The following is a 25,527-nucleotide window of genomic DNA, read 5'->3' as shown; positions in this document are numbered from 1 at the left end:
TGACGGGAGGAGCACATTTCAGAAAACGTGCTCAGCTCGTCGAGAAAATGCGATTTAAGCAATAAAATTAAAAATGCACCTAAAACCTAAACCAAACGTTGCAGGTGGTTATTTCTTCATGCGCAATGGTCAACGCGGCACTCTCTAGCTGCCAAGAGCACTTCTTACTATGCGCACCCAACCAGAGTGACGGGAGGAGCACATTTCAGAAAACGTGCTCAGCTCGTCGAGAAAATTCGATTTAAGCAATAAAATTAAAAATGCACCTAAAACCTAAACCAAACGTTGCAGGTGGTTATTTCTTCATGTGCAGCAGTCAACGCGGCACTCTCTAGCTGCCAAGAGCACTTTTTACTATGCGCACCCGACCAGAGTGACGGGAGGAGCACATTTCAGAAAACGTGCTCAGCTCGTCGAGAAAATGCGATTTAAGCAATAAAATTAAAAATGCACCTAAAACCTAAACCAAACGTTGCAGATGGTCATTTCTTCATGCGCAGTGGTCAACGCGGCACTCTCTAGCTGCCAAGAGCACTTTTTACTATGCGCACCCAACCAGAGTGACGGGAGGAACACGTTTGGGAAAACGTGCTCAGCTCGTCGAGAAAATGCGATTTAAGCAATAAAATTAAAAATGCACCTAAAACCTAAACCAAACGTTGCAGGTGGTTATTCCTTCATGCGCAGTGGTCAACGCGGCACTCTCTAGCTGCCAAGAGCACTTTTTACTATGCGCACCCAACCAGAGTGACGGGAGGAGCACATTTCAGAAAACGTGCTCAGCTCGTCGAGAAAATGCGATTTAAGCAATAAAATTAAAAATGCACCCAAAACCTAAACCAAACGTTGCAGGTGGTTATTTCTTCATGCGCAGTGGTCAACGCGGCACTCTCTAGCTGCCAAGAGCACTTTTTACTATGCGCACCGAACCAGAGTGACGGGAGGAGCACATTTCAGAAAACGTGCTCAGCTCGTCGAGAAAATGCGATTTAAGCAATAAAATTAAAAATGCACCTAAAACCTAAACCAAACGCTGCAGATGGTCATTTCTTCATGCGCAGTGGTCAACGCGGCACTCTCTAGCTGCCAAGACCACTTTTTACTATGCGCACCCAACCAGAGTGACGGGAGGAGCACATTTCAGAAAACGTGCTCAGCTCGTCGAGAAAATGCGATTTAAGCAATAAAATTAAAAATGCACCTAAAACCTAAACCAAACGTTGCAGATGGTCATTTCTTCATGCGCAGTGGTCAACGCGGCACTCTCTAGCTGCCAAGAGCACTTTTTACTATAAGCACCCAACAAGAGTGACGGGAGGAGCACATTTCAGAAAACGTGCTCAGCTCGTCGAGAAAATGCGATTTAAGCAATAAAATTAGAAATGCACCCAAAACCTAAACCAAACGTTGCAGATGGTCATTTCTTCATGCGCAGTGGTCAACGCGGCACTCTCTAGCTGCCAAGAGCACATTTTACTATTCGCACCCAACCAGAGTGACGGGAGGAGCACATTTCAGAAAACGTGCTCAGCTCGACGAAAAAATGCGATCTAAGCAATAAAATTAAAAATGCACCCAAAACCTAAACCAAACGTTGCAGGTGGTTATTTCTTCATGCGCAGTGGTCAACGCGGCACTCTCTAGCTGCCAAGAGCACTTTTTACTATGCGCACCCAACCAGAGTGACGGGAGCACATTTCAGAAAACGTGCTCAGCTCGTCGAGAAAATGCAATTTAAGCAATAAAATTAAAAATGCACCTAAAACCTAAACCAAACGTTGCAGGTGGTTATTTCTTCATGCGCAATGGTCAACGCGGCACTCTCTAGCTGCCAAGAGCACTTTTTACTATGCGCACCCAACCAGAGTGACGGGAGGAGCACATTTCAGAAAACGTGCTCAGCTCGTCGAGAAAATGCGATTTAAGCAATAAAATTAAAAATGCACCTAAAACCTAAACCAAACGTTGCAGGTGGTTATTTCTACATGCGCAATGGTCAACGCGGCACTCTCTAGCTGCCAAGAGCACTTTTTACTATGCGCAGCCAACCAGAGTGACGGGAGGAGCACATTTCAGAAAACGTGCTCAGCTCGTCGAGAAAATGCGATTTAAGCAATAAAATTAAAAATGCACCCAAAACCTAAACCAAACGTTGCAAGTGGTTATTTCTTCATGCGCAGTGGTCAACGCGAAACTCTCTAGCTGCCAAGAGCACTTTTTACTATGCGCACCCAACCAGAGTGACGGGAGGAGCACATTTCAGAAAACGTGCTCAGCTCGTCGAGAAAAAGCGATTTAAGCAATAAAATTAAAAATGCACCTAAAACCTAAACCAAACGTTGCAAGTGGTTATTTCTTCATGTGCAGCAGTCAACGCGGCACTCTCTAGCTGCCAAGAGCACTTTTTACTATGTGCACCCAACCAGAGTGACGGGAGGAGCACGTTTCGGAAAACGTGCTCAGCTCGTCGAGAAAATGCGATTTAAGCAATAAAATTAAAAATGCACCTAAAACCTAAACCAAACGTTGCAGGTGGTTATTTCTTCATGCGCAGTGGTCAACGCGGCACTCTCTAGCTGCCAAGAGCACTTTTTACTATGCGCACCCAACCAGAGTGACGGGAGGAGCACATTTCAGAAAACGTGCTCAGCTCGTCGAGAAAATGCGATTTAAGCAATAAAATTAAAAATGCACCTAAAACCTAAACCAAACGCTGCAGATGGTCATTTCTTCATGCGCAGTGGTCAACGCGGCACTCTCTAGCTGCCAAGACCACTTTTTACTATGCGCACTCAACCAGAGTGACGGGAGGAGCACATTTCAGAAAACGTGCTCAGCTCGTCGAGAAAATGCGATTTAACCGATAAAATTAAAAATGCACCTAAAACCTAAACCAAACGTTGCAGATGGTCATTTCTTCATGCGCAGTGGTCAACGCGGAACTCTCTAGCTGCCAAGAGCACTTTTTACTATGCGCACCCAACAAGAGTGACGGGAGGAGCACATTTCAGAAAACGTGCTCAGCTCGTCGAGAAAATGCGATTTAAGCAATACAATTAAAAATGCACCCAAAACCTAAACCAAACGTTGCAGATGGTCATTTCTTCATGCGCAGTGGTCAACGCGGCACTCTCTAGCTGCCAAGAGCACTTTTTATTATGCGCACCCAACCAGAGTGACGGGAGGAGCACATTTCAGAAAACGTGCTCAGCTCGACGAGAAAATGCGATTTAAGCAATAAAATTAAAAATGCACCCAAAACCTAAACCAAACGTTGCAGGTGGTTATTTCTTCATGCGCAGTGGTCAACGCGGCACTCTCTAGCTGCCAAGAGCACTTTTTACTATGCGCACCCAACCAGAGTGACGGGAGGAGCACATTTCAGAAAACGTGCTCAGCTCGTCGAGAAAATGCGATTTAAGCAATAAAATTAAAAATGCACCCAAAACCTAAAACAAACGTTGCACGTGGTTATTTCTTCATGCGCAGTGTTCAACGCGGCACTCTCTAGCTGCCAAGAGCACTTTTTACTATGCGCACCCAACCAGAGTGACGGGAGGAGCACATTTCAGAAAACGTGCTCAGCTCGACGAGAAAATGCGATTTAAGCAATAAAATTAAAAATGCACCCAAAACCTAAAACAAACGTTGCACGTGGTTATTTCTTCATGCGCAGTGTTCAACGCGGCACTCTCTAGCAGCCAAGAGCACTTTTTACTATGCGCACCCAACCAGAGTGACGGGAGGAGCACATTTCAGAAAACGTGCTCAGCTCGTCGAGAAAATGCGATTTAAGCAATAAAATTAAAAATGCACCTAAAACCTAAACCAAACGTTGCGGGTGGTTATTTCTTCATGCGCAGCAGTCAACGCGGCACTCTCTAGCTGCCAAGAGCACTTTTTACTATGTGCACCCAACCAGAGTGACGGGAGGAGCACGTTTCGGAAAACGTGCTCAGCTCGTCGAGAAAATGCGATTTAAGCAATAAAATTAAAAATGCACCCAAAACCTAAACCAAACGTTGCAGGTGGTTATTTCTTCATGCGCAATGGTCAACGCGGCACTCTCTAGCTGCCAAGAGCACTTTTTACTATGCGCACCCAACCAGAGTGACGGGAGGAGCACATTTCAGAAAACATGCTCAGCTCGTCGAGAAAATGCGATTTAAGCAATAAAATTAAAAATGCACCTAAAACCTAAACCAAACGTTGCAGGTGGTCATTTCTTCATGCGCAGTGGTCAACGCGGCACTCTCTGGCTGCCAAGAGCACTTTTTACTATGCGCACCCAACCAGAGTGACGGGAGGAGCACATTTCAGAAAACGTGCTCAGCTCGTCGAGAAAATGCGATTTAAGCAATACAATTGAAAATGCACCTAAAACCTAAACCAAACGTTGCAGATGGTCATTTCTTCATGCGCAGTGGTCAACGCGGCACTCTCTAGCTGCCAAGAGCACTTTTTACTATGCGCACCCAACCAGAGTGACGGGAGGAGCACATTTCAGAAAACGTGCTCAGCTCGTCGAGAAAATGCGATTTAAGCAATAAAATTAAAAATGCACCTAAAACCTAAACCAAACGTTGCAGATGGTCATTTCTTCATGCGCAGTGGTCAACGCGGCACTCTCTAGCTGCCAAGAGCACTTTTTACTATGCGCACCCAACAAGAGTGACGGGAGGAGCACATTTCAGAAAACGTGCTCAGCTCGTCGAGAAAATGCGATTTAAGCAATAAAATTAAAAATGCACCTAAAACCTAAACCAAACTTGCAGGTGGTTATTTCTTCGTGTGCAGTGGTCAACGCGGCACTCTGTAGCTGCCAAGAGCACTTTTTACTATGCGCACCCAACCAGAGTGACGGGAGGAGCACATTTCAGAAAACGTGCTCAGCTCGCCGAGAAAATGCGATTTAAGCAATAAAATTAAAAATGCACCTAAAACCTAAACCAAACGTTGCAGGTGGTTATTTCTTCATGCGCAGTGGTCAACGCGGCACTCTCTAGCTGCCAAGAGCACTTTTTACTATGCTCACCCAACCAGAGTGACGGGAGGAGCACATTTCAGAAAACGTGCTCAGCTCGTCAAGAAAATGCGATTTAAGCAATAAAATTAAAAATGCATCCAAAACCTAAACCAAACGTTGCAGATGGTCATTTCTTCATGCGCAGTGGTCAACGCGGCACTCTCTAGCTGCCAAGAGTACTTTTTTACTATGCGCACCCAACCAGAGTGACGGGAGGAGCACATTTCAGAAAACGTGTTCAGCTCGACGAGAAAATGCGATTTAAGCAATAAAATTAAAAATGCACCCAAAACCTAAACCAAACGTTGCAGGCGGTTATTTCTTCATGCGCAGTGGCCAACGCGGCACTCTCTAGCTGCCAAGAGCACTTTTTACTATGCGCACCCAACCAGAGTGACGGGAGGAGCACATTTCAGAAAACCTGCTCAGCTCGTCGAGAAAATGCGATTTAAGCAATAAAATTAAAAATGCACCTAAAACCTAAACCAAACGTTGCAGGTGGTTATTTCTTCATGCGCAGCAGTCAACGCGGCACTCTCTAGCTGCCAAGAGCACTTTTTACTATGCGCACCCAACCAGAGTGACGGGAGGAGCACATTTCAGAAAACGTGCTCAGCTCGTCGAGAAAATGCGATTTAAGCAATAAAATTAAAAATGCACCTAAAACCTAAAACAAACGTTGCACGTGGTTATTTCTTCATGCGCAGTGGTCAACGCGGCACTCTCTAGCTGCCAAGAGCAGTTTTTACTATGCGCACCCAACCAGAGTGACGGGAGGAGCACATTTCAGAAAACGTGCTCAGCTCGACGAGAAAATGCGATTTAAGCAATAAAATTAAAAATGCACCAAAAACCTAAACCAAATGTTGCAGGTGGTTATTTCTTCATGCGCAGTGGTCAACGCGGCACTCTCTAGCTGCCAAGAGCACTTTTTACTATGCGCACCCAACCAGAGTGACGGGAGGAGCACATTTCAGAAAACGTGCTCAGCTCGTCGAGAAAATGCGATTTAAGCAATAAAATTAAAAATGCACCCAAAACCTACACCAAACGTTGCAGATGGTCATTTCTTCATGCGCAGTGGTCAACGCGGCACTCTCTAGCTGCCAAGAGCACTTTTTACTATGCGCACCCAACCAGAGTGACGGGAGGAGCACATTTCAGAAAACGTGCTCGACTCGTCGAGAAAATGCGATTTAAGCAATAAAATTAAAAATGCACATAAAACCTAAACCAAACGTTGCAGATGGTCATTTCTTCATGCGCAGTGGTCAACGCGGCACTCTCGAGCTGCCAAGAGCACTATTTACTATGCACACCCAACCAGAGTGACGGGAGGAGCACATTTCAGAAAACGTGCTCAGCTTGTCCAGAAAGTGCGATTTAAGCAATAAAATTAAAAATGCACCCAAAACCTAAACCAAACGTTGCAGGTGGTTATTTCTTCATGCGCAGTGGTCAACGCGGCACTCTCTAGCTGCCAAGAGCACTTTTTACTATGTGCACCCAACCAGAGTGACGGGAGGAGCACATTTCAGAAAATGTGCTCAGCTCGTCAAGAAAATGCGATTTAAGCAATAAAATTAAAAGTGCACCCAAAACCTAAACCAAACGTTGCAGATGGTCATTTCTTCATGCGCAGTGGTCAACGCGGCAGTCTCTAGCTGCCAAGAGCACTTTTTACTATGCGCACCCAACCAGAGTGACGGGAGGAGCACATTTCAGAACACGTGCTCAGCTCGTCGAGAAAATGTGATTTAAGCAATAAAATTAAAAATGCACCTAAAACCTAAACCAAACGTTGCAGGTGGTTATTTCTTCATGCGCAGTGGCCAACGCGGCACTCTCTAGCTGCCAAGAGCATTTTTTACTATGCTCACCCAACCAGAGTGACGGGAGGAGCACATTTCAGAAAACGTGCTCAGCTCGTCGAGAAAATGCGATTTAAGCAATAAAATTAAAAATGCACCTAAAACCTAAACCAAACGTTGCAGGTGGTTATTTCTTCATGCGCAATGGTTAACGCGGCACTCTCTAGCTGCCAAGAGCACTTCTTACTATGCGCACCCAACCAGAGTGACGGGAGGAGCACATTTCAGAAAACGTGCTCAGCTCGTCGAGAAAATGCGATTTAAGCAATACAATTAAAAATGCACCTAAAACCTAAACCAAACGTTGCAGATGGGCATTTCTTCATGCGCAGTGGTCAACGCGGCACTCTCTAGCTGCCAAGAGCACTTTTTACTATGCGCACCCAACCAGAGTGACGGGAGGAGCACATTTGAGAAAACGTGCTCAGCTCGTCCAGAAAATGCGATTTAAGCAATAAAATTAAAAATGCACCTAAAACCTAAACCAAACGTTGCAGATGGTCATTTCTTCATGCGCAGTGGTCAACGCGGCACTCTCTAGCTGCCAAGAGCACTTTTTACTATGCGCATCCAACAAGAGTGACGGGAGGAGCACATTTCAGAAAACGTGCTCAGCTCGTCCAGAAAATGCGATTTAAGCAATAAAATTAAAAATGCACCCAAAACCTAAACCAAACGTTTCAGGTGGTTATTTCTTCATGCGCAGTGGTCAATGCGGCACTCTCTAGCTGCCAAGAGCACTTTTTACTATGCGCACCCAACCAGAGTGACGGGAGGAGCACATTTAAGAAAACGTGCTCAGCTCGTCGAGAAAATGCGATTTAAGCAATAACATTAAAAATGCACCCAAAACCTAAACCAAACGTTGCAGGTGGTTATTTCTTCATGCGCAGTGGTCAACGCGGCACTCTCTAGCTGCCAAGAGCACTTTTTACTATGCGCACCCAACCAGAGTGACGGGAGGAGCACATTTCAGAAAACGTGCTCAGCTCGGCGAGAAAATGCGATTTAAACAATAAAATTAAAAATGCACCCAAAACCTAAACCAAACGTTGCAGATGGTCATTTCTTCATGAGCAGTGGTCAACGCGGCACTCTCTAGCTGCCAAGAGCACTTTTTACTATGCGCACCCAACCAGAGTGACGGGAGGAGCACATTTCAGAAAACGTGCTCAGCTCGTCGAGAAAATGCGATTTAAGCAATAAAATTAAAAATGCACCTAAAACCTAAACCAAACGTTGCAGATGGGCATTTCTTCATGCGCAGTGGTCAACGCGGCACTCTCTAGCTGCCAAGAGCACTTTTTACTATGCGCACCCAACCAGAGTGACGGGAGGAGCACATTTCAGAAAACGTGCTCAGCTCGTCCAGAAAATGCGATTTAAGCAATAAAATTAAAAATGCACCCAAAACCTAAACCGAACGTTGCAGGTGGTTATTTCTTCATGCGCAGTGGTCAACGCGGCACTCTCTAGCTGCCAAGAGCACATTTTATTATGCACACCCAACCAGAGTGACGGGAGGAGCACATTTCAGAAAACGTGCTCAGCTCGTCGAGAAAATGCGATTTAAGCAATAAAATTAAAAATGCACCCAAAACCTAAACCAAACGTTGCAGGTGGTTATTTCTTCATGCACAGTGGTCAACGCGGCACTCTCTAGCTGCCAAGAGCACTTTTTACTATGCGCACCCAACCAGAGTGACGGGAGGAGCACATTTCAGAAAACGTGCTCAGCTCGTCGAGAAAATGCGATTTAAGCAATAAAATTAAAAATGCACCTAAACCCTAAACCAAACGTTGCAGGTGGTTATTTCTTCATGCGCAGTGGTCAACGCGGCGCTCTCTAGCTGCCAAGAGCACTTTTTACTATGCGCACCCAACCAGAGTGACGGGAGGAGCACATTTCAGAAAACGTGCTCAGCTCGTCCAGAAAATGCGATTTAAGAAATAAAATTAAAAATGCACCTAAAACCTAAACCAAACGTTGCAGATGGTCATTTCTTCATGCGCAGTGGTCAACGCGGCACTCTCTAGCTACCAAGAGCACTTTTTACTATGCGCACCCAACCAGAGTGACGGAAGGAGCACATTTCAGAAAACGTGCTCAGCTCGTCGAGAAAATGCGATTTAAGCAATAAAATTAAAAATGCACCTAAAACCTAAACCAAACGTTGCAGGTGGTTATTTCTTCATGCGCAGTGGTCAACGCGGCACTCTCTAGCTGCCAAGAGCACTTTTTACTATGCGCACCCAACCAGAGTGACGGGAGGAGCACATTTCAGAAAACGTGCTCAGCTCGTCGAGAAAATGCGATTTAAGCAATAAAATTAAAAATGCAGCTAAAACCTAAACCAAACGTTGCAGATGGTCATTTCTTCATGCGCAGTGGTCAACGCGGCACTCTCTAGCTGCCAAGAGCACTTTTTACTATGCGCACCCAACCAGAGTGACGGGAGGAGCACATTTCAGAAAACGTGCTCAACTCGTCGAGAAAATGCGATTTAAGCAATAAAATTAAAAATGCACCTAAAACCTAAACCAAACGTTGCAGGTGGTTATTTCTTCATGCGCAGTGGTCAACGCGGCACTCTCTAGCTGCCAAGAGCACTTTTTACTATGCGCACCCAACCAGAGTGACGGGAGGAGCACATTTCAGAAAACGTGCTCAGCTCGTCGAGAAAATGCGATTTAAGCAATAAAATTAAAAATGCACCTAAAACCTAAACCACACGTTGCAGGTGGTTATTTCTTCATGCGCAGTGGTCAACGCGGCACTCTCTAGCTGCCAAGAGCACTTTTTACTATGCGCACCCAACCAGAGTGACGGGAGGAGCACATTTCAGAAAACGTGCTCAGCTCGTCCAGAAAATGCAATTTAAGCAATAAAATTAAAAATGCACCCAAAACCTAAACCAAACGTTGCATGTGGTTATGTCTTCATGCGCAGTGGTCAACGCGGCACTCTCTAGCTGCCAAGAGCACTTTTTACTATGCGCACCCAACCAGAGTGACGGGAGGAGCACATTTCAGAAAACGTGCTCAGCTCGTCGAAAAAATGCGATTTAAGCAATAAAATTAAAAATGCACCCAAAACCTAAACCAAACGTTGCAGATGGTCATTTCTTCATGCGCAGTGGTCAACGCGGCACTCTCTAGCTGCCAAGAGCACTTTTTACTATGCGCACCCAACCAGAGTGACGGGAGGAGCACATTTCAGAAAACGTGCTCAGCTCGACGAGAAAATGCGATTTAAGCAATAAAATTAAAAATGCACCCAAAACCTAAACCAAACGTTGCAGGCGGTTATTTCTTCATGCGCAGTGGTCAACGTGGCACTCTCTAGCTGCCAAAAGCACTTTTTACCATGCGCACCCAACCAGAGTGACGGGAGGAGCACATTTCAGAAAACGTGCTCAGCTCGTCGAGAAAATGCGATTTAAGCAATAAAATAAAAAATGCACCTAAAACCTAAACCAAACGTTGCAGGTGGTTATTTCTTCATGCGCAGTGGTCAACGCGGCACTCTCTAGCTGCCAAGAGCACTTTTTACTATGCGCACCCAACCAGAGTGACGGGAGGAGCACATTTCAGAAAACGTGCTCAGCTCGTCGAGAAAATGCGATTTAAGCAATAAAATTAAAAATGCTCCTAAAACCTAAACCAAACGTTGCAGGTGGTTATTTCTTCTTGCGCAGTGGTCAACGCGGCACTCTCTAGCTGCCAAGAGCACTTTTTACTATGCGCACCCAACAAGAGTGACGGGAGGAGCACATTTCACAAAACGTGCTCAGCTTGTCGAGAAAATGCAATTTAAGCAATAAAATTAAAAATGCACCTAAAACCTAAACCAAACGATGCAAATGGTCATTTCTTCATGCGCAGTGGTCAACGCGGCACTCTCTACCTGCCAAGAGCACTTTTTACTATGCGCACCCAACCAGAGTGACGGAAGGAGCACATTTCAGAAAACGTGCTCAGCTCTTCGAGAAAATGCGATTTAAGCAATAAAATTAAAAATGCACCTAAAACCTAAACCAAACGTTGCAGATGGTCATTTCTTCATGCGCAGTGGTCAACGCGGCACTCTCTAGCTGCCAAGAGCACTTTTTACTATGCGCACCCAACCAGAGTGACGGGAGGAGCACATTTCAGAAAACGTGCTCAGCTCGTCGAGAAAATGCAATTTAAGCAATAAAATTAAAAATGCACCTAAAACCTAAACCAAACGTTGCAAATGGTCATTTCTTCATGCGCAGTGGTCAACGCGGCACTCTCTAGCTGCCAAGAGCACTTTTTACTATGCGCACCCAACCATAGTGACGGAAGGAGCACATTTCAGAAAACGTGCTAAGCTCGTCGAGAAAATGCAATTTAAGCAATAAAATTAAAAATGCACCTAAAACCTAAACCAAACGTTGCAGATGGTCATTTCTTCATGCGCAGTCGTCAACGCGGGACTCTCTACCTACCAAGAGCACTTTTTACTATGCGCACCCAACCAGAGTGACGGGAGGAGCACATTTCAGAAAACGTGCTCAGCTCGTCGAGAAAATGCGATTTAAGCAATACAATTAAAAATGCACCTAAAACCTAAACCAAACGTTGCAGGTGGTTATTTCTTCATGCGCAGCAGTCAACGCGGCACTCTCTAGCTGCCAAGAGCACTTTTTACTATGCACACCCAACCAGAGTGACGGGAGGAGCACACTTCAGAAAACGTGCTCAGCTCGTCGAGAAAATGCGATTTAAGCAATAAAATTAAAAATGCACCTAAAACCTAAACCAAACGTTGCAGGTGGTTATTTCTTCATGCGCAGCAGTCAACGCGGCACTCTCTAGCTGCCAAGAGCACTTTTTACTATGCGCACCCAACCAGAGTGACGGGAGGAGCACATTTCAGAAAACGTGCTCAGCTCGTCGAGAAAATGCGATTTAAGCAATAAAATTAAAAATGCACCTAAAACCTAAACCAAACGTTGCAGGTGGTTATTTCTTCATGCGCAGCGGTCAACGCGGCACTCTCTAGCTGCCAAGAGCACTTTTTACTATGCGCACACAACCAGAGTGACAGGAGGAGCACATTTCAGAAAACGTGCTCAGCTCGTCGAGAAAATGCGATTTAAGCAATAAAATTAAAAATGCACCTAAAACCTAAACCAAACGTTGCAGGTGGTTATTTCTTCATGCGCAGTGGTCAACGCGGCACTCTCTAGCTGCCAAGAGCACTTTTTACTATGCGCACCCAACCAGAGTGACGGAAAGGAGCACATTTCAGAAAACGTGCTCGGCTCGTCGAGAAAATGCGATTTAAGCAATAAAATGAAAAATGCACATAAAACCTAAACCAAACGTTGCTGGTGGTTATTTCTTCTTGCGCAGTGGTCAACGCGGCACTCTCTAGCTGCCAAGAGCACTTTTTACTATGCGCACCCAACCAGAGTGACGGGAGGAGCACATTTCAGAAAACGTGCTCAGCTCGTCGAGAAAATGCGATTTAAGCAATAAAATTAAAAATGCACCCAAAACCTAAACCAAACGCTGCAGGTGGTTATTTCTTCATGCGCAGTGGCCAACGCGGCACTCTCTAGCTGCCAAGAGCACTTTTTACTATGCGCACTCAACCAGAGTGACGGGAGGAGCACATTTCAGAAAACGTGCTCAGCTCGTCGAGAAAATTCGATTTAAGCAATAAAATTAAAAATGCACCTAAAACCTAAACCAAACGTTGCAGGTGGTTATTTCTTCATGTGCAGCAGTCAACGCGGCACTCTCTAGCTGCCAAGAGCACTTTTTACTATGCGCACCCGACCAGAGTGACGGGAGGAGCACATTTCAGAAAACGTGCTCAGCTCGTCGAGAAAATGCGATTTAAGCAATAAAATTAAAAATGCACCTAAAACCTAAACCAAACGTTGCAGATGGTCATTTCTTCATGCGCAGTGGTCAACGCGGCACTCTCTAGCTGCCAAGAGCACTTTTTACTATGCGCACCCAACCAGAGTGACGGGAGGAGCACATTTCAGAAAACGTGCTCAGCTCGTCGAGAAAATGCGATTTAAGCAATAAAATTAAAAATGCACCTAAAACCTAAACCAAACGTTGCAGGTGGTTATTTCTTCATGCGCAGCAGTCAACGCGGCACTCTCTAGCTGCCAAGAGCACTTTTCACTATGCACACCCAACCAGAGTGACGGGAGGAGCACATTTCAGAAAACGTGCTCAGCTTGTCGAAAAAATGCGATTTAAGCAATAAAATTAAAAATGCACCTAAAACCTAAACCAAACGTTGCAGATGGTCATTTCTTCATGCGCAGTGGTCAACGTGGCACTCTCTAGCTGCCAAGAGCACTTTTTACTATGCGCACCCAACCAGAGTGACGGGAGGAGCACATTTCAGAAAACGTGCTCAGCTCGTCGAGAAAATGCGATTTAAGCAATAAAATTAAAAATGCACCTAAAACCTAAACCAAACGTTGCAGGTGGTTATTTCTTCATGCGCAGCAGTCAACGCGGAACTCTCTAGCTGCCAAGAGCACTTTTTACTATGCACACCCAACCAGAGTGACGGGAGGAGCACATTTCAGAAAACGTGCTCAGCTCGTCGAGAAAATGCGATTTAAGCAATAAAATTAAAAATGCACCTAAAACCTAAACCAAACGCTGCAGATGGTTATTTCTTCATGCGCAGTGGTCAACGCGGCACTCTCTAGCTGCCAAGAGCACTTTTTACTATGCGCACCCAACCAGAGTGACGGGAGGAGCACATTTCAGAAAACGTGCTCAGCTTGTCGAAAAAATGCGATTTAAGCAATAAAATTAAAAATGCACCTAAAACCTAAACCAAACGTTGCAGATGGTCATTTCTTCATGCGCAGTGGTCAACGTGGCACTCTCTAGCTGCCAAGAGCACTTTTTACTATGCGCACCCAACCAGAGTGACGGGAGGAGCACATTTCAGAAAACGTGCACAGCTCGTCGAGAACATGCGATTTAAGCAATAAAATTAAAAATGCACCCAAAACCTAAACCAAACGTTGCAGGTGGTTATTTCTTCATGCGCAGTGGTCAATGTGGCACTCTCTAGCTGCCAAGAGCACTCTTTTTACTATGCGCACCCAACCAGAGTGACGGGAGGAGCACATTTCAGAAAACGTGCTCAGCTCGTCGAGAAAATGCGATTTAAGCAATAAAATTAAAAATGCACCTAAAACCTAAACCAAACGTTGCAGGTGGTTATTTCTTCATGCGCAGTGGTCAACGCGGCACTCTCTAGCTGCCAAGAGCACTTTTTACTATGCACACCCAACCAGAGTGTCGGGAGGAGCACATTTCAGAAAACGTGCTCAGCTCGTCGAGAAAATGCGATTTAAGCAATAAAATTAAAAATGAACCTAAAACCTAGCCAAACGTTGCAGGTGGTTATTTCTTCATGCGCAAAGTCAACGCGGCACTCTCTAGCTCCCAAGAGCACTTTTTACTATGGACACCCAACCAGAGTGACGGGAGGAGCACATTTCAGAAAACGTGCTCAGCTCGTCGAGAAAATGCGATTTAAGCAATAAAATTATAAATGCACCTAAAACCTAAACCAAACGTTACAGGTGGTTATTTCTTCATGCGCAGTGGTCAACGCGGCACTCTAGCTGCCAAGAGCACTTTTTACTATGCGCACCCAAACAGAGTGACGGGAGGAGCACATTCCAGAAAACGTGCTCAGCTCGTCGAGAAAATGCGATTTAAGCAATAAAATTAAAAATGCACCCAAAACCTAAACCAAACGTTGCAGATGGTCATTTCTTCATGCGCAGTGGTCAACGCGGCACTCTCTAGCTGCCAAGAGCACTTTTTACTATGCACACCCAACCAGAGTGACGGGAGGAGCACATTTCAGAAAACGTGCTCACCTTGTCGAGAAAATGCGATTTAAGCAATAAAATTAAAATGCACCCAAAACCTAAACCAAACGTTGCAGGTGGTTATTTCTTCATGCGCAGTGGTCAACGCGGCACTCTCTAGCTGCCAAGAGCACTTTTTACTATACACACCCAAACAGAGTGACGGGAGGAGCACATTCCAGAAAACGTGCTCAGCTCGTCGAGAAAATGCGATTTAAGCAATAAAATTAAAAATGCACCTAAAACCTAAACCAAACGTTGCAGATGGTCATTTTTTCATGCGCAGTGGTCAACGCGGCACTCTCTAGCTGCCAAGAGCACTTTTTAATATGCGCACCCAACCAGAGTGACGGGAGGAGCACATTTCAGAAAACGTGCTCAGCTCGTCGAGAATATGCGATTTAAGCAATAAAATTAAAAATGCACCTAAAACCTAAACCAAACGTTGCAGATGGTCATTTCTTCATGCGCAGTGGTCAACGCGGCACTCTCTAGCTGCCAAGAGCACTTTTTAATATGCGCACCCAACCAGAGTGACGGGAGGAGCACATTTCAGAAAACGTGCTCAGTTCATCCAGAAAATGCGATTTAAGCAATAAAATTAAAAATGCACCCAAAACCTAAACCAAACGTTGCAGGTGGTTATTTCTTCATGCGCAGTGGTCAACGCGGCACTCTCTAGCTGCCAAGAGCACTTTTTACTATGCGCACCCAACCAGAGTGACGGGAGGAGCACATTTCAGAAAACGTGCTCAGCTCGTCGAGAAAATGCGATTTAAGCAATAAAATTAAAAATGCACCTAAAACCTAAACCAAACGTTGCAGGTGGTTATTTCTTCATGCGCAGTGGTCAACGCGGCACTCTCTAGCTGCCAAGAGCACTTTTTACTATGCGCAACCAACAAGAGTGACGGGAGGAGCACATTTCAGAAAACGTGCTCAGCTCGTCGAGAAAATGCGATTTAAGCAATAAAATTAAAAATGCACCTAAAACCTAAACCAAACTTGCAGGTGGTTATTTCTTCATGTGCAGTGGTCAACGCGGCACTCTCTAGCTGCCAAGAGCACTTTTTACTATGCGCACCCAACCAGAGTGACGGGAGGAGCACATTTCAGAAAACGTGCTCAGCTCGTCGAGAAAATGCGATTTAAGCAATAAAATTAAAAATGCACCTAAAACCTAAACCAAACGTTGCAGGTGGTTATTTCTTCATGCGCAGTGGTCAACGCGGCACTCTCTAGCTGCCAAGAGCACTTTTTACTATGCGCACCCAACCAGAGTGACGGGAGGAGCACATTTCAGAAAACGTGCTCAGCTCGTCGAGAAAATGCGATTTAAGCAATAAAATTAAAAATGCACCCAAAACTAAACCAAACTTTGCAGATGGTCATTTCTAAATGCGCAGTGGTCAACGCGGCACTCTCTAGCTGCCAAGAGCACTTTTTACCATGCGCAGCCAACCAGAGTGACGGGAGGAGCACATTTCAGAAAACGTGCTCAGCTCGACGAGAAAATGCGATTTAAGCAATAAAATTAAAAATACACCCAAAACCTAAACCAAACGTTGCAGGCGGTTATTTATTCATGCGCAGTGGTTAACGCGGCACTCTCTAGCTGCCAAGAGCACTTTTTACCATGCGCACCCAACCAGAGTGACGGGAGGAGCACATTTCAGAAAACGTGCTCAGCTCGTCGAGAAAATACGATTTAAGCAATAAAATTGAAAATGCACCTAAAACCTAAACCAAACGTTGCAGGTGGTTATTTCTTCATGCGCAGCAGTCAACGCGGCAGTCTCTAGCTGCCAAGAGTACTTTTTACTATGTGCACCCAACCAGAGTGACGGGAGGAGCACGTTTCGGAAAACGTGCTCAGCTCGTCGACAAAATGCGATTTAAGCAATAAAAATAAAAATGCACCTAAAACCTAAAACAAACGTTGCACGTGGTTATTTCTTCATGCGCAGTGGTCAACGTGGCACTCTCTAGCTGCCAAGAGCACTTTTTACTATGCGCACCCAACCAGAGTGACGGGAGGAGCACATTTCAGAAAACGTGCTCAGCTCGACGAGAAAATGCGATTTAAGCAATAAAATTAAAAATACACCCAAAACCTAAAGCAAACGTTGCAGGCGGTTATTTCTTCATGCGCAGTGGTCAACGCGGCACTCTCTAGCTGCCAAGAGCACTTTTTACCATGCGCACCCAACCAGAGTGACGGGAGGAGCACATTTCAGAAAACGTGCTCAGCTCGTCGAGAAAATGCGATTTAAGCAATAAAATTAAAAATGCACCTAAAACCTAAACCAAACGTTGCAGGTGGTTATTTCTTCATGCGCAGCAGTCAACGCGGCACTCTCTAGCTGCCAAGAGCACTTTTTACTATGTGCACCCAACCAGAGTGACGGGAGGAGCACGTTTGGGAAAACGTGCTCAGCTCGTCGAGAAAATGCGATTTAAGCAATAAAATTAAAAATGCACCTAAAACCTAAACCAAACGTTGCAGGTGGTTATTCCTTCATGCGCAATGGTCAACGCGGCACTCTCTAGCTGCCAAGAGCACTTTTTACTATGCGCACCCAACCAGAGTGACGGGAGGAGCACATTTCAGAAAACGTGCTCAGCTCGTCGAGAAAATGCAATTTAAGCAATCAAATTAAAAATGCACGTAAAACCTAAACCAAACGTTGCAGGTGGTTATTTCTTCATGCGCAGTGGTCAACGCGGCACTCTCTAGCTGCCAAGAGCACTTTTTACTATGCGCACCCAACAAGAGTGACGGGATGAGCACATTTCAGAAAACGTGCTCAGCTCGTCGAGAAAATGCGATTTAAGCAATAAAATTAAAAATGCACCTAAAACCTAAACCAAACTTGCAGGTGGTTATTTCTTCATGCGCAGTGGTCAACGCGGCACTCTCTAGCTGCCAAGAGCACTTTTTACTATGCGCACCCAACCAGAGTGACGGGAGGAGCACATTTCAGAAAACGTGCTCAGCTCGTCGAGAAAATGCGATTTAAGCAATAAAATTAAAAATGCACCTAAAACTTAAACCAAACGTTGCAGGTGGTTATTTCTTCATGCGCAGTGGTCAACGCGGCACTCTCTAGCTGCCAAGAGCACTTTTTACTATGCGCACCCAACCAGAGTGACGGGAGGAGCACATTTCAGAAAACGTGCTCAGCTCGTCGAGAAAATGCGATTTAAGCAATAAAATTAAAAATGCACCCAAAACCTAAACCAAACGTTGCAGGTGGTTATTTCTTCATGCGCAGTGGTCAACGCGGCACTCTCTAGCTGCCAAGAGCACTTTTTACTATGCGCACCGAACCAGAGTGACGGGAGGAGCACATTTCAGAAAACGTGCTCAGCTCGTCGAGAAAATGCGATTTAAGCAATAAAATTAAAAATGCACCTAAAACCTAAACCAAACGCTGCAGATGGTCATTTCTTCATGCGCAGTGGTCAACGCGGCACTCTCTAGCTGCCAAGACCACTTTTTACTATGCGCACCCAACCAGAGTGACGGGAGGAGCACATTTCAGAAAACGTGCTCAGCTCGTCGAGAAAATGCGATTTAAGCAATAAAATTAAAAATGCACCTAAAACCTAAACCAAACGTTGCAGATGGTCATTTCTTCATGCGCAGTGGTCAACGCGGCACTCTCTAGCTGCCAAGAGCACTTTTTACTATGCGCACCCAACAAGAGTGACGGGAGGAGCACATTTCAGAAAACGTGCTCAGCTCGTCGAGAAAATGCGATTTAAGCAATACAATTAAAAATGCACCCAAAACCTAAACCAAACGTTGCAGGTGGTTATTTCTTCATGCGCAGTGGTCAACGCGGCACTCTCTAGCTGCCAAGAGCACTTTTTATTATGCGCACCCAACCAGAGTGACGGGAGGAGCACATTTCAGAAAATGTGCTCAGCTCGTCGAGAAAATGCGATTTAAGCAATAAAATTAGAAATGCACCCAAAACCTAAACCAAACGTTGCAGATGGTCATTTCTTCATGCGCAGTGGTCAACGCGGCACTCTCTAGCTGCCAAGAGCACATTTTACTATGCGCACCCAACCAGAGTGACGGGAGGAGCACATTTCAGAAAACGTGCTCAGCTCGTCGAGAAAATGCGATTTAAGCAATAAAATTAAAAATGCACCTAAAACCTAAACCAAACGTTGCAGGTGGTTATTTCTTCATGCGCAATGGTCAACGCGGCACTCTCTAGCTGCCAAGAGCACTTTTTACTATGCGCACCCAACCAGAGTGACGGGAGGAGCACATTTCAGAAAACGTGCTCAGCTCGTCGAGAAAATGCGATTTAAGCAATAAAATTAAAAATGCACCTAAAACCTAAACCAAACGTTGCAGGTGGTTATTTCTTCATGCGCAATGGTCAACGCGGCACTCTCTAGCTGCCAAGAGCACTTTTTACTATGCGCACCCAACCAGAGTGACGGGAGGAGCACATTTCAGAAAACGTGCTCAGCTCGTCGAGAAAATGCGATTTAAGCAATAAAATTAAAAATGCACCCAAAACCTAAACCAAACGTTGCAAGTGGTTATTTCTTCATGCGCAGTGGTCAACGCGAAACTCTCTAGCTGCCAAGAGCACTTTTTACTATGCGCACCCAACCAGAGTGACGGGAGGAGCACATTTCAGAAAACGTGCTCAGCTCGTCGAGAAAATGCGATTTAAGCAATAAAATTAAAAATGCACCCAAAACCTAAACCAAACGTTGCAAGTGGTTATTTCTTCATGCGCAGTGGTCAACGCGGCACTCTCTAGCTGCCAAGAGCACTTTTTACTATGCACACCCAACAAGAGTGACGGGAGGAGCACGTTTCAGAAAACGTGCTCAGCTCGTCGAGAAAATGCGATTTAAGCAATAAAATTAAAAATGCACCTAAAACCTAAACCAAACGTTGCAGGTGGTTATTTCTTCATGTGCAGCCGTCAACGCGGCACTCTCTAGCTGCCAAGAGCACTTTTTACTATGCGCACCCAACCAGAGTGACGGGAGGAGCACATTTCAGAAAACGTGCTCAGCTCGTCGAGAAAATGCGATTTAAGCAATAAAATTAAAAATGCACCTAAAACCTAAACCAAACGTTGCAGGTGGTTATTTCTTCATGCGCAGTGGTCAACGCGGCACTCTCTAGCTGCCAAGAGCACTTTTTACTATGCGCACCCAACCAGAGTGACGGGAGGAGCACATTTCAGAAAACGTGCTCAGCTCGTCGAGAATATGCGATTTAAGCAATAAAATTTAAAATGCACCTAAAACCTAAACCAAACGTTGCAGATGGTCATTTCTTCATGCGCAGTGGTCAACGCGGCACTCTCTAGCTGCCAAGAGCACTTTTTAATATGCGCACCCAACCAGAGTGACGGGAGGAGCACATTTCAGAAGACGTGCTCAGCTCATCCAGAAAATGCGATTTAAGCAATAAAATTAAAAATGCACCCAAAACCTAAACCAAACGTTGCAGGTGGTTATTTCTTCATGCGCAGTGGTCAACGCGGCACTCTCTAGCTGCCAAGAGCACTTTTTACTATGCGCACCCAACCAGAGTGACGGGAGGAGCACATTTCAGAAAACGTGCTCAGCTCGTCGAGAAAATGCGATTTAAGCAATAAAATTAAAAATGCACCTAAAACCTAAACCAAACGTTGCAGGTGGTTATTTCTTCATGCGCAGCAGTCAACGCGGCACTCTCTAGCTGCCAAGAGCACTTTTTACTATGTGCACCCAACCAGAGTGACGGGAGGAGCACGTTTCGGAAAACGTGCTCAGCTCGTCGAGAAAATGCGATTTAAGCAATAAAATTAAAAATGCACCTAAAACCTAAACCAAACGTTGCAGGTGGTTATTTCTTCATGCGCAGTGGTCAACGCGGCACTCTCTAGCTGCCAAGAGCACTTTTTACTATGCGCACCCAACCAGAGTGACGCGAGGAGCACATTTCAGAAAACGTGCTCAGCTCGTCGAGAAAATGCGATTTAAGCAATAAAATTAAAAATGCACCTAAAACCTAAACCAAACGCTGCAGATGGTCATTTCTTCATGCGCAGTGGTCAACGCGGCACTCTCTAGCTGCCAAGACCACTTTTTACTATGCGCACTCAACCAGAGTGACGGGAGGAGCACATTTCAGAAAACGTGCTCAGCTCGTCGAGAAAATGCGATTTAACCGATAAAATTAAAAATGCACCTAAAACCTAAACCAAACGTTGCAGATGGTCATTTCTTCATGCGCAATGGTCAACGCGGAACTCTCTAGCTGCCAAGAGCACTTTTTACTATGCACACCCAACAAGAGTGACGGGAGGAGCACATTTCAGAAAACGTGCTCAGCTCGTCGAGAAAATGCGATTTAAGCAATACAATTAAAAATGCACCCAAAACCTAAACCAAACGTTGCAGATGGTCATTTCTTCATGCGCAGTGGTCAACGCGGCACTCTCTAGCTGCCAAGAGCACTTTTTATTATGCGCACCCAACCAGAGTGACGGGAGGAGCACATTTCAGAAAACGTGCTCAGCTCGACGAGAAAATGCGATTTAAGCAATAAAATTAAAAATGCACCCAAAACCTAAACCAAACGTTGCAGGTGGTTATTTCTTCATGCGCAGTGGTCAACGCGGCACTCTCTAGCTGCCAAGAGCACTTTTTACTATGCGCACCCAACCAGAGTGACGGGAGGAGCACATTTCAGAAAACGTGCTCAGCTCGTCGAGAAAATGCGATTTAAGCAATAAAATTAAAAATGCACCCAAAACCTAAAACACACGTTGCACGTGGTTATTTCTTCATGCGCAGTGTTCAACGCGGCACTCGCTAGCTGCCAAGAGCACTTTTTACTATGCGCACCCAACCAGAGTGACGGGAGGAGCACATTTCAGAAAACGTGCTCAGCTCGACGAGAAAATGCGATTTAAGCAATAAAATTAAAAATGCACCCAAAACCTAAAACAAACGTTGCACGTGGTTATTTCTTCATGCGCAGTGTTCAACGCGGCACTCTCTAGCAGCCAAGAGCACTTTTTACTATGCGCACCCAACCAGAGTGACGGGAGGAGCACATTTCAGAAAACGTGCTCAGCTCGTCGAGAAAATGCGATTTAAGCAATAAAATTAAAAATGCACCTAAAACCTAAACCAAACGTTGCGGGTGGTTATTTCTTCATGCGCAGCAGTCAACGCGGCACTCTCTAGCTGCCAAGAGCACTTTTTACTATGTGCACCCAACCAGAGTGACGGGAGGAGCACGTTTCGGAAAACGTGCTCAGCTCGTCGAGAAAATGCGATTTAAGCAATAAAATTAAAAATGCACCCAAAACCTAAACCAAACGTTGCAGGTGGTTATTTCTTCATGCGCAATGGTCAACGCGGCACTCTCTAGCTGCCAAGAGCACTTTTTACTATGCGCACCCAACCAGAGTGACGGGAGGAGCACATTTCAGAAAACATGCTCAGCTCGTCGAGAAAATGCGATTTAAGCAATAAAATTAAAAATGCACCTAAAACCTAAACCAAACGTTGCAGATGGTCATTTCTTCATGCGCAGTGGTCAACGCGGCACTCTCTAGCTGCCAAGAGCACTTTTTACTATGCGCACCCAACCAGAGTGACGGGAGGAGCACATTTCAGAAAACGTGCTCAGCTCGTCGAGAAAATGCGATTTAAGCAATACAATTAAAAATGCACCTAAAACCTAAACCAAACGTTGCAGATGGTCATTTCTTCATGCGCAGTGGTCAACGCGGCACTCTCTAGCTGCCAAGAGCACTTTTTACTATGCGCACCCAACCAGAGTGACGGGAGGAGCACATTTCAGAAAACGTGTTCAGCTCGACGAGAAAATGCGATTTAAGCAATAAAATTAAAAATGCACCCAAAACCTAAACCAAACGTTGCAGGCGGTTATTTCTTCATGCGCAGTGGCCAACGCGGCACTCTCTAGCTGCCAAGAGCACTTTTTACTATGCGCACCCAACCAGAGTGACGGGAGGAGCACATTTCAGAAAACCTGCTCAGCTCGTCGAGAAAATGCGATTTAAGCAATAAAATTAAAAATGCACCTAAAACCTAAACCAAACGTTGCAGGTGGTTATTTCTTCATGCGCAGCAGTCAACGCGGCACTCTCTAGCTGCCAAGAGCACTTTTTACTATGCGCACCCAACCAGAGTGACGGGAGGAGCACATTTCAGAAAACGTGCTCAGCTCGTCGAGAAAATGCGATTTAAGCAATAAAATTAAAAATGCACCTAAAACCTAAAACAAACGTTGCACGTGGTTATTTCTTCATGCGCAGTGGTCAACGCGGCACTCTCTAGCTGCCAAGAGCAGTTTTTACTATGCGCACCCAACCAGAGTGACGGGAGGAGCACATTTCAGAAAACGTGCTCAGCTCGACGAGAAAATGCGATTTAAGCAATAAAATTAAAAATGCACCAAAAACCTAAACCAAATGTTGCAGGTGGTTATTTCTTCATGCGCAGTGGTCAACGCGGCACTCTCTAGCTGCCAAGAGCACTTTTTACTATGCGCACCCAACCAGAGTGACGGGAGGAGCACATTTCAGAAAACGTGCTCAGCTCGTCGAGAAAATGCGATTTAAGCAATAAAATTAAAAATGCACCCAAAACCTACACCAAACGTTGCAGATGGTCATTTCTTCATGCGCAGTGGTCAACGCGGCACTCTCTAGCTGCCAAGAGCACTTTTTACTATGCGCACCCAACCAGAGTGACGGGAGGAGCACATTTCAGAAAACGTGCTCGACTCGTCGAGAAAATGCGATTTAAGCAATAAAATTAAAAATGCACATAAAACCTAAACCAAACGTTGCAGATGGTCATTTCTTCATGCGCAGTGGTCAACGCGGCACTCTCGAGCTGCCAAGAGCACTTTTTACTATGCACACCCAACCAGAGTGACGGGAGGAGCACATTTCAGAAAACGTGCTCAGCTTGTCCAGAAAGTGCGATTTAAGCAATAAAATTAAAAATGCACCCAAAACCTAAACCAAACGTTGCAGGTGGTTATTTCTTCATGCGCAGTGGTCAACGCGGCACTCTCTAGCTGCCAAGAGCACTTTTTACTATGCGCACCCAACCAGAGTGACGGGAGGAGCACATTTCAGAAAATGTGCTCAGCTCGTCAAGAAAATGCGATTTAAGCAATAAAATTAAAAATGCACCCAAAACCTAAACCAAACGTTGCAGATGGTCATTTCTTCATGCGCAGTGGTCAACGCGGCAGTCTCTAGCTGCCAAGAGCACTTTTTACTATGCGCACCCAACCAGAGTGACGGGAGGAGCACATTTCAGAACACGTGCTCAGCTCGTCGAGAAAATGCGATTTAAGCAATAAAATTAAAAATGCACCTAAAACCTAAACCAAACGTTGCAGGTGGTTATTTCTTCATGCGCAGTGGCCAACGCGGCACTCTCTAGCTGCCAAGAGCATTTTTTACTATGCTCACCCAACCAGAGTGACGGGAGGAGCACATTTCAGAAAACGTGCTCAGCTCGTCGAGAAAATGCGATTTAAGCAATAAAATTAAAAATGCACCTAAAACCTAAACCAAACGTTGCAGGTGGTTATTTCTTCATGCGCAATGGTTAACGCGGCACTCTCTAGCTGCCAAGAGCACTTCTTAATATGCGCACCCAACCAGAGTGACGGGAGGAGCACATTTCAGAAAACGTGCTCAGCTCGTCGAGAAAATGCGATTTAAGCAATACAATTAAAAATGCACCTAAAACCTAAACCAAACGTTGCAGATGGGCATTTCTTCATGCGCAGTGGTCAACGCGGCACTCTCTAGCTGCCAAGAGCACTTTTTACTATGCGCACCCAACCAGAGTGACGGGAGGAGCACATTTCAGAAAACGTGCTCAGCTCGTCCAGAAAATGCGATTTAAGCAATAAAATTAAAAATGCACCTAAAACCTAAACCAAACGTTGCAGATGGTCATTTCTTCATGCGCAGTGGTCAACGCGGCACTCTCTAGCTGCCAAGAGCACTTTTTACTATGCGCATCCAACAAGAGTGACGGGAGGAGCACATTTCAGAAAACGTGCTCAGCTCGTCCAGAAAATGCGATTTAAGCAATAAAATTAAAAATGCACCCAAAACCTAAACCAAACGTTTCAGGTGGTTATTTCTTCATGCGCAGTGGTCAATGCGGCACTCTCTAGCTGCCAAGAGCACTTTTTACTATGCGCAACCAACCAGAGTGACGGGAGGAGCACATTTAAGAAAACGTGCTCAGCTCGTCGAGAAAATGCGATTTAAGCAATAACATTAAAAATGCACCCAAAACCTAAACCAAACGTTGCAGGTGGTTATTTCTTCATGCGCAGTGGTCAACGCGGCACTCTCTAGCTGCCAAGAGCACTTTTTACTATGCGCACCCAACCAGAGTGACGGGAGGAGCACATTTCAGAAAACGTGCTCAGCTCGGCGAGAAAATGCGATTTAAACAATAAAATTAAAAATGCACCCAAAACCTAAACCAAACGTTGCAGATGGTCATTTCTTCATGAGCAGTGGTCAACGCGGCACTCTCTAGCTGCCAAGAGCACTTTTTACTATGCGCACCCAACCAGAGTGACGGGAGGAGCACATTTCAGAAAACGTGCTCAGCTCGACGAGAAAATGCGATTTAAGCAATAAAATTAAAAATGCACCTAAAACCTAAACCAAACGTTGCA

The sequence above is a fragment of the Syngnathus scovelli genome, chromosome 4 (assembly GCF_024217435.2).
Source record: "Syngnathus scovelli strain Florida chromosome 4, RoL_Ssco_1.2, whole genome shotgun sequence".
Classification (NCBI taxonomy): domain Eukaryota; kingdom Metazoa; phylum Chordata; class Actinopteri; order Syngnathiformes; family Syngnathidae; genus Syngnathus; species Syngnathus scovelli.
Note: the sequence above shows the minus strand (reverse complement) of the source record.